This window comes from Epinephelus fuscoguttatus, linkage group LG21, assembly GCF_011397635.1.
Source record: "Epinephelus fuscoguttatus linkage group LG21, E.fuscoguttatus.final_Chr_v1".
Taxonomy (NCBI): Eukaryota; Metazoa; Chordata; class Actinopteri; order Perciformes; family Serranidae; genus Epinephelus; species Epinephelus fuscoguttatus.
The window spans coordinates 12,953,776-12,962,965 of NC_064772.1; the positions used below are offsets into that span (position 1 = coordinate 12,953,776).

A 9,190-nucleotide genomic window follows, 5' to 3' on the forward strand; every position below is an offset into this window, starting at 1 on the left:
ATGCAGTCACTTCCCCTCTCTCTTTGCCCTTTTGTAAGAGTCAGCGTGTGTGTCCTGGATACACAGAAATAGTCTGGAAACAAAAGCTTCAGTGCTGCTGGAGGGCAAAATATAATGAAAAATGGTCAGGAAAGCTTCCAGAAATGAGATGTATAAATATTTATTTGCTAACTGGAAACCTTTGTGTCTGTGTGGCCTCTCACAGGTGAGTGCATTTCGTATGTTTGTGACGCACATATGTTCTTAGCTGTCCAGCTGATATTTACATTTCTACATTATTTATGGCCACTGACGGCACCACTGCATAAATAAATAAATTTCTCATTTCACAGAAAATAACACACTTGAGTGTATCGCTGGTTGAGATGCATGCTGTGAATATCTTGGCAAACAAACAATGAACAAGACAAGGCAAGCGGAGCTCAGCTGGATCGTGATGGATCCTGTGGGGAGACTAATTGTGCCTCTTCTCACATAGGCTATAAAAGAGTTTTCTCACTTCTTAAAGGCGATGAAATGTGGGATTTTTTTTAGGGTGTTCAGTATTTTCCTCTGCTCTAAAACAGCTGCAACAGAGTATGTGTGTATGAAGAGTGTGTGTTATGCTAGAAGAGTCAGAGTTTGGGACAGAGTCTTTTACGTGCTACCCCCTGGAGTGTTACCAGAGTTTTTGGAGTGCTCAAATAAACAGGCCTTTTTCCCGAACGCAAGAACAGGATGTCGTGCAACACCCTGTACAGCTTTCATAGGCTGCCTTTGTCGGACGGCGAGATGCTGAAGTTGTGGCTAGTTGTGCTACAAATGGATGCTAACACTCCTGTCCAGACACTGCGCCTTGCAGACCATTGGGTCTGCAGTGCTCACTTCTCCCAAGATGACTACTGCCAGCCGAAGAAGAGAAGACATCCAATCCCGAAACACCTCTTCCTCAAGAAAACGGCTGTCCCACGAGTAGAGAGAGCTACAGACACAGTGGAGCAAAGCTCGTGACATCACACAGCCCAGAGGTAAGGGAAAGGCTAGTATGCTATTTACAGAGATAACACTGGCTCTGAACCGGTCGGTGGCAAAAAAAAGCACTTTTAATGTGCAAACTCATACGGGACGCATTTGCCCCCATTACCGTTTTAGCTCGTTTCGCGGCTCCCGGCTGCATCCGCCTCCCTCAATACTGAACCAATTTTAGAACGAGTTGTACCCATGAATCATACGCACACATACACATGGGGAAATAGGGCCCAGGTTGAAAAATACCAAAGTTATCCTTTAAACCTCCAGTAGGCAACATTGTTTTGGTATAACTGAGTAAAAATTTTATAATATCCTCTCAGCATAATGTAAATCAAGTGGTCTGAGACAAACAATAGGTTTCTGCACCTCACCATGGCTCTGTGTTCAGCCTCTAAAGAATCAGTATCGTGCCGATGTGCATCAACCAATCAAAGGTCAGCTCAGACCACTGCGTTCCTATTGGCTGTTCTACTGCATATGCGCGTTCCCGTGCCGCCGGCAAGAAGGGGAGAGCAAGCGGAAATGGCGAACAGTGCACCAGGTAAAATAGCTATTCCAGCATTGGCTACAACTGCCTACATGGCTAAACCCAAAAAAAGGGAGACAGAACTCGGTTCCCCGGAGCCCCGGAGGGAGGGGAAGGGTGAGGTGGGGCTGGGCCCGGCCGGAGGACGCAAGGGTCGGCCGTGGGAGCGGAGCCGAGCCTCGGAGGTATGTGCAGGGCGGGCTGCTGCGCGGTGAGGGAGAGCTGAGGCTGGGAGTGAGGGAGTATGTGTGGGTCTGCAAGGGAGGGATGGGGAGGGCTGCTGCGAGGAGAGGGAGAGCCGAGCCTCGGGGGTATATGTGCGGAGCCGCGAGGGAGGGATAGGGCGGGTTGCTGCGTGGTGAGGGAGAGCCGAGGCTCCCAGAGAGGGAGAAATAGAACCAAGTAGGATAAAATACTCGTGTGCTCGTCTGGTAGGAGGGGCTCAGGGCGGAGACGAACGAAACCTAACTCAGATGAGACTCAAAAATCAACCGTTTTCAGGCTTTCTACCTACTGCAGCTTTAAACCTCAATCTTTTCTTAAACTTAACCTACTTAAAGTATCTTATCTGGTTTCTAAAAGTGTTTATATTTCCCTAAACTTAACAAAACTGCAACTGCAACATTTTAATGAATGTTCTGAGGTATGAGATGATGTTGATGGTGAGTGGATGTAGAGGGGAGGGGTGAGGATGGATGGAGGGTGTCGTCAGCCAGGCTGGTCCGGAGGGTACGCTGGACACTGGGCAGAAGGAGACTCAGTGTGGGGGTTCCGTCTCAGCGTTTTCCGACCAAGCTGATTATGGACCCCCAAAAGAGTTGGATTTTTTATAAGCTCAATTGGATGTGAGCTTGATGTAGATCGTTGAGGTTGTTATGTATGTATGTGCGGTATGCCTGAGAGGACCAGCGACCTAGGACCTGGATGGTTTGGTCAGAGATGCCCATTCTGGCTGCGGTGGAGGCTGCGCCGATGTGGAAGGAATGGCTTGAGTAATGTTCAGAAGAAATGCCTGAAATGCAGAGGACTCTGTGTAGATGTTTCTGGAACCAGAATCGGGTGGCCATTTTTCCTGTGTCGGTGAGAAATAGTGGGTGTTGAGGTAAGGCGTTGGAAGCAAACCTGGAGTGGATGTATTTTGTCAGTGGCTCATATGGGCTGAGATAGGAGTTGAGGCGGAAGAGGTAGATGGGGAAGGAAATGCCCAGTTGATCGGTTTTGCTCCTTCGGAGTGTGAATATGAGTGAGTCAGAGGTATGGAAGGTTATGTCGGACATGCTGGGATGATGAGAAGGGTTGTAAGCAGAAGAAGTTGGGGCAAATTCGGAGCATCTCAGGAACCCGAAGAAAGCCAGCAGGAACATGGATTCTAGGGTTAAGTCGACCATCAGGGACACGTAGCCTGAATGTAGGGTGTGGATGCAGAGGCTGAGAAGGTTGGAGGTGAGTGGTAGGCATCTAGTTGGAGGCACGGGTTCCTGTTTGCGCAAGCCTTTGACTAGCATTGTAAGGTGTGAATGAGAGATGGCTGGACAAGAGGAGCCAGTGACGAGTTTATAGAAACAGTTGATTCCTGCTAGGTAGGTCTGGAGAGTGGATGCTCGGATGTTTAAGATGGAATGAGCATGGGTGATGAAGTTGCAGATGGATGTGATGTCGAGAGAGGGAAATGACATCTGGTAGGTGGTGTGATATGCTTTGAAAGAGTTCCAGCCGGTTAGATAGGCAGAGAGAGCGCTGGGAGCGAGGCTGTTCAGTATGGTGAGGCGCTTGTGAGGTTTCTTAGCTGTGGAGCTAATTGAATATTGTGGCTGAAAACGGTGGGACTGATGTGGGATGAAGATCCGAGTTTGGAGCCAAGTGTCTGAATCTCTGGAATGAAAAGCGAGACAATGACTCAGCGATGTTGTTGTAATGGCCGGCAACGTGAGCTGCCTGGAGAATGAACTGTTGTTGAGCTGAGATTAGTGTGAGTCTGCGCATGAACTGCATGATGATGGGAGAGCGAGATCGCCCTTTGTTAATTATCTCTACGGCTGCTGTGTTATTGGAGTGGATGAGTACGGATTTTTTTGACCATTCATGCCCCCAAAGAATGGCAGCTATGATGATGGGATATAGCTCATGGAGTGCGGGACTCTGAATCGAGAGAGCTAAAGTCTGGGGGCCAAGCTGAAGCGAACCACCTCCCTCCATAGTAGCCACTGAAACCATTGGAGGGAGCTGCGTCCGTGTAAAGTTGGATGTCCTCGGGCTGCATGAGGTAGTCTTCATTGAAGAACGAAATGCCGTTCCAGGAGGACAGGAAATGCTGCCAGATGCGCATTTCCATTTTGCAGGCATCATCTAAGGTGACTCTGTCGTGGAGTGAGGGGACGGTTGCTGCTTTAGTCAGGAGGTTGGAGAGGAAGGATTTTGCCTGAGGAATTATGTGAATTATGAGATGGCCAAGGAGGGCTAGCAGCTGGCGTTTGGTGCATCTGTCTGCTAGGAGATAGTTAGATAGGAGCAAAGTGATGCGCTGTATTTTCTCGGCTGGGAGAGAAGCCTGGAAGGAGACTGAATCGAGAGTGATGCCCAAGAACTCGATGGATGTGTCAGGCCTTGAGGTTTTCTCTTCAGAAAGAGGAACACCAAGTTCCGAAAAGGCTTTGATGAGGGTAGTGAGCTCGTGGCAAGGGGGTGAGGATGGTGAAGTGACTATGAGAAAATCGTCGAGGAGGTGTAATACATGAGGGAGTTTGTGGTTGTTGACCAAGATCCAACAAAGGGCTTCTGAGAATGAGCCGTAGATCTTAGGACTGCTTCTGAATCCGAAGGTGAGGCGTACTGAGAAGTAAAAACGTCCTTTCCAGCAAACGCCGAAAAAACGGCAGTAGTCTGGGTGAATGGACAGAACTTTAAATGTGCTGGTGATGTTAGCTTTGGAAAGCCATGCCCCACGTCCTGCTATACGGATGAGGGTGATGGAGTGGTCAATGTTTGTGTATTGCATGGAGAAATCTGGGTAAGGGATGTGCGGGCGGCGAAGATGCAGCAGTATAACTCGGAATCGAGAGTGCCCCAGTATGTTGTTTGGTTGAATTGTTGTATGCGGCCGGCTGCTTGATTAGTGAAATGGACGAGGTAAGAGTAAAACCCTGTCCCTCCGAATCGTAGTGCCATGTCGAGCACGATTGACAGGTAGTCGTCAAACTCAGGTCTCCGTGCAGGGAAGGCTGAGCAGATGACATCTCTGTAGAAAGAAAAGGCAAGGGCAAATTCATTCATTTTGGATGACTGAAGGAAGGGTAGAGGAAGGGATGATGGGATGAAAGGATGCATGTGCACGGGGATTTTGTGAAGCCTGCGAAGACAGGGATGAAAAGAAAGCTGAGATTAGCTGAGAGAAGTCAGAGACAGAGGGAGCAGGCACAGGGCTGGTGCTGCAGGCTGTGGTTGTGGCGAGGTGACCTGAGTGACGTCACGGCTGGTGATGCCGGCATTGGTTGGCCCGGGCGTCAAAGCCGGAAGCACGGGAAGCGTGGTCAAAGCAGCAGCGATGGAGGCTGAATACAGTTGAAACAACTTGGATTTGTTGTCGGTACGGTGGAAGTGGATGCCTTTCTCCTTCAGGAACCTTTGGAGACGGGCGACGGTCCAGTTCCTGATGTCGGGCGGTGATTGTGGACGTGGAGACTGCCGGGTTGGAGGTGGAGGCGGAGAGCGTGGGTGCTGTGTTTGTGGACCGGAGGCTTTTCGCTGTCGTGAAGGAGGCTGCCGATGGGTAGGTGGTGCGGAGGGATGAAGCCGGCCTCCGCAATCCTTCCTGCGGCGACCGGTGTGGTGGATCCTCGCGGAAGGTCGAGATGATGCCTGGGTTCTGCTGGGCATAGGAGAGATCTCGTTGGTGGAGCTTGAGCGGTGAGATTGTGGTATGTTGACCACCGAACGCACCCGGCTCCTGCGGGTCGCTTGGCTGCGGTCCAGTTGCTGCTCCGAAGGAGGATAACCGGTCTCGTACAGTTTGTTGTAGAGATCGCTGTCGGAATCAGGTGGACCGATGTGCAATTCGGCGTCCATAGTGGGTGAGTAGCTAATTGCTGTATTGACTTTAGTCAGGGATGCTGTTTAGCTGTGCGTGAAGCACTGTCTGTCTGAGGATCTATGAGAGATCTGAGACAAACAGGGCTGGATGGATTGGCCTGGTATAAGTAGGCTTGTCAGGTGATTAGAGGTGTGGTTGAGGCGTGACCCTGCTCCCGAACCTAAGTTAACTGGTTAACTTCATTTGTTTTGTGTTGCCAGCACATAATTAACACATTTGTCCACCACCACATCATGCATGCACGTATTATTGTTCACCCACACATTCAAACTGGTGGCCGAGGCTACCACGCAATTTGCCGCCTACAAATCCGATAAAAATTCACATGCACAATCACACAAGTGATTAGGAGGGAGTTCAGTATCTTCCCCAAGGAAACTTTACCTTATGAGCCATCCCAGTGGACTATAGATAAATTTGTGCAGTCAAGTCCACATGATGAGCCTTTTTTTTCTCAACCCAATTGCCAGATGAAATGGTGGCATTGTACTACATTATTATGAAACTTTGAAACTTCTCAACAACAATGTGGTTGAAGTGTGGTTAGGTTTAGGCACAAAATCCATGTGGTTATGCTTTGGAAAAGATCATGCTCTGAAAATATTTGGGGGCACAATCCCAGTTAGAAAAGCAGCGATGTCTCTGTAATAAGAAAATTAAATTAAATAAAAATAAATGGGATTTTTTTTGGGTAAAAAGGTGAAAATGACAGAAAAGCAGGTAAACAGTGGTTCCCTCCAACACTGATGTATTCAGGTACACGTGACCTTCCTGCCACAACAATTTTAGACTTTCACTCCACTCTTCACACAACTGGGAGAAACAAAAAAACAGAACTAAGACACCTTAAAGTCTCCTGAGCCCTTCCTCCATATTTCTTTGCCATCTCCTGTTCCTGTTTGGCATCTTCCAGTTCTTATGTGGTGTCTCCCAGTGCTACAGAGGAGCTTATTGAAAGAACCTACGTGCAGAAGTCCAGTACTCCATTTGTAGACTGTTTGCCCATGTTACTGGCAATTGCATTTCCACTGACTGGCCTTCAGCCCGCATCTACACTTGTTAGGTTCCATAATGAGGCTGCTGACCCTCAAGGTCCCACACAATTGGGGCTCAGCAGCACAGAATTACCTTCTCTGCTTCCACAGTGGTCACCCAGCTGGTTGGTTTCCCCAGGTGGTTTCTAATCCCTTCTCACCCCAGCCATCCTGTTAGTTTCTCCTATTTTGTGTCAGCTGTCCAGCCTCTGTTTTTCAGCCAGCTCCACTCAAGCTTCTGTCCGCTAGTTCAGCTGCAGTTTCCAGCATGGTTAATCCTTGTGTCAGCCACTTCTTCATATCATTTTCATGAGTTGGCCAATCAAACTGAGCATCTGGCTTTGAATGGCATTGGTCAGGGAAGATGACCAAATGGGATTTCAAAAGCTGATCTAACAATTTAGTGCTCCAACTGCTTTTTGTTAGGGTCTTTAATATCCAGAATTTTCAGCACTCTTAGAGGTTTATTATCATCTGATCCTAATTTGCATAGTTAGCAAAAATGTCTTATTAATTCATACCTGCCACTTTAGAAGATCTTCGGAATCAGGTTCCAGCTTTTTAAGCATCACTTTCTACTTTTTCATGAGAGGTTTGTACACTACACTCAAATTTCAACAACAAAACTATGCCGACATATGCTGTATCTGAATATTCAACCATGTGAGATTGCCATCATGACTTTTACATAGAAGTGGCTTGGGGGTTATTTTATGCCTCGCAACAGCTGTGGTCAGAGGCTTTTTTTGGGTTGTACGTTCCATTCTCTTGAAGCAACGCATTCTCACTCCAGCCTTGTCACATATTGATGTTTGGTCATGGACTTTCCATATCCACATACGACGTGCAAGGTACCCTGGGTGCCTTGGTTGTTGACATTCTGGGACATCGTGTCAAGTTCTCCCTGTTACATGTATTGCTTCTTTCAAAATACAATTCCGTTTTCACAGGAAATGTACCATTTACATACAGTCTCTTTCAAAAATAAACGTACTACATTGCGCTACAAAGCGCTGCGCTTTGCTGTTTTTTTCCTTCAGCAACAAAAGCACGTGGTTACCTTTTGCCAACACACACGTGGTTAGTTTAGAAAAAATAATAGGTTTGGGCTTTACAGTCTTACAGGAAGAAAACCCCAGCCTCCAGGGTAAAAGTCGGTGGTTGTTGGACCTGTCCACCACCCCTCCCGCCCAACAATAACTGCAACCAATCATGCTGACATGAAAGGACCCCTTTTTTAGTCGGTGTCCAGCATCAGAAGTCACTTCCAAGTGCTGGATTTCGACAACTTCCGAGTGAGACTTGGTTGCATGACGGCAGTGTTTCAACAACTTGGAACAACTTGGAATTTCCTCAAATTTGGCATAAACGTCCCCTTGGACTCAGAGATGATCTAATTAGATTTTGGTGGTCAAATGTTAAGGTCACTGTGACTTCATGAAATGTGTTAATGGCCATAATTCAAGACTTCATACACTAATTATGACCAAAAAAGATCAAAATTTTATGCAAATGCCTAATGTAATAAAATTATGAAGTGATGACATTTTATATCCACAAGATCGTACTAGTCTGCAGAAACACTTTTCTGGTTATTATTCATTGCCATATCTCAGGAAAAGATGGGGAGACATTTGGTGGGATACTGAACTTGTGACACTAATCTTGGGTGTTCACACTGAAACTATGCCAACTGTATAGATCTTCTGTGCTGCTGGGTTGAAGATATGTGTGAAGCATCTCCATTTTAGAATATGCAGCTTCTTTGCAGCAACATCCATATTTGAAGTATTGTCAGCTGTCAGTCTAGACAGACATGGATGTCCACTGCAACTTGGCAGAGGCATACACCCGCGAGGAAGTAATTCTAGGTCAGACAAGGGCGACAAGATTTATAAAATGTGCATATCTGAAAAAGGCTTCACTGAACTTCCTCTGCAGTGACGGGAGAACTACCATCTCTGTGGCACTTCTAAGTAAACAACATTGACAGCTTGTCTAAGATTTTCCGCAAAGCACTTACAGTGACAATGATCGTAAATTTTCCTTCATTTATAAAAACAAAAACTGACCTCTTTGTCCTTAATGCCAAATATTTAGTACAGTATAGTAGACGTGTATATGTCTATTTTTGATAATCTGTATGGAGCACAACCACCTCAAGGCCACAATACATCAGCTACACTGCCTGTTTCTCCTCTGTTTTTTTGTTTGTTTGTTTGTTTGTTTGTTTTTTCCTCCTTCTTCTCCGCATGCACTCTCACTATATAACTCAGGACTTAAGCACCTGCCCCTCAATCCCCCCTGCTTGTTCCTTACTTTCCCCTTGACACACTTTGGTGTATCACAGCCCTCTCTGGCTCATATTAGGAAGTTTTTCCAATAAAGGCTGATAGGCTAGTCTCCAGGGAGGGTGGGTTACGGTCACAACCACGCACAGTATGGGTATAAAATACTTGACTGCAAGATTAACAGTGCATCAATCTTCATAAGAAGCTTACACCCTTTCGTGGCGCTAAGCTACGAAGACCA

The 9,190-nt window shown here is 47.0% G+C and overlaps 1 pseudogene; it reads right to left on the bottom strand.

The window, feature by feature from the left end:
• Positions 1 to 3,331: 3,331 nt before the first annotated feature.
• Positions 3,332 to 4,532, bottom strand: LOC125882287 (uncharacterized; annotated as a pseudogene).
• Positions 4,533 to 9,190: the final 4,658 nt, after the last annotated feature.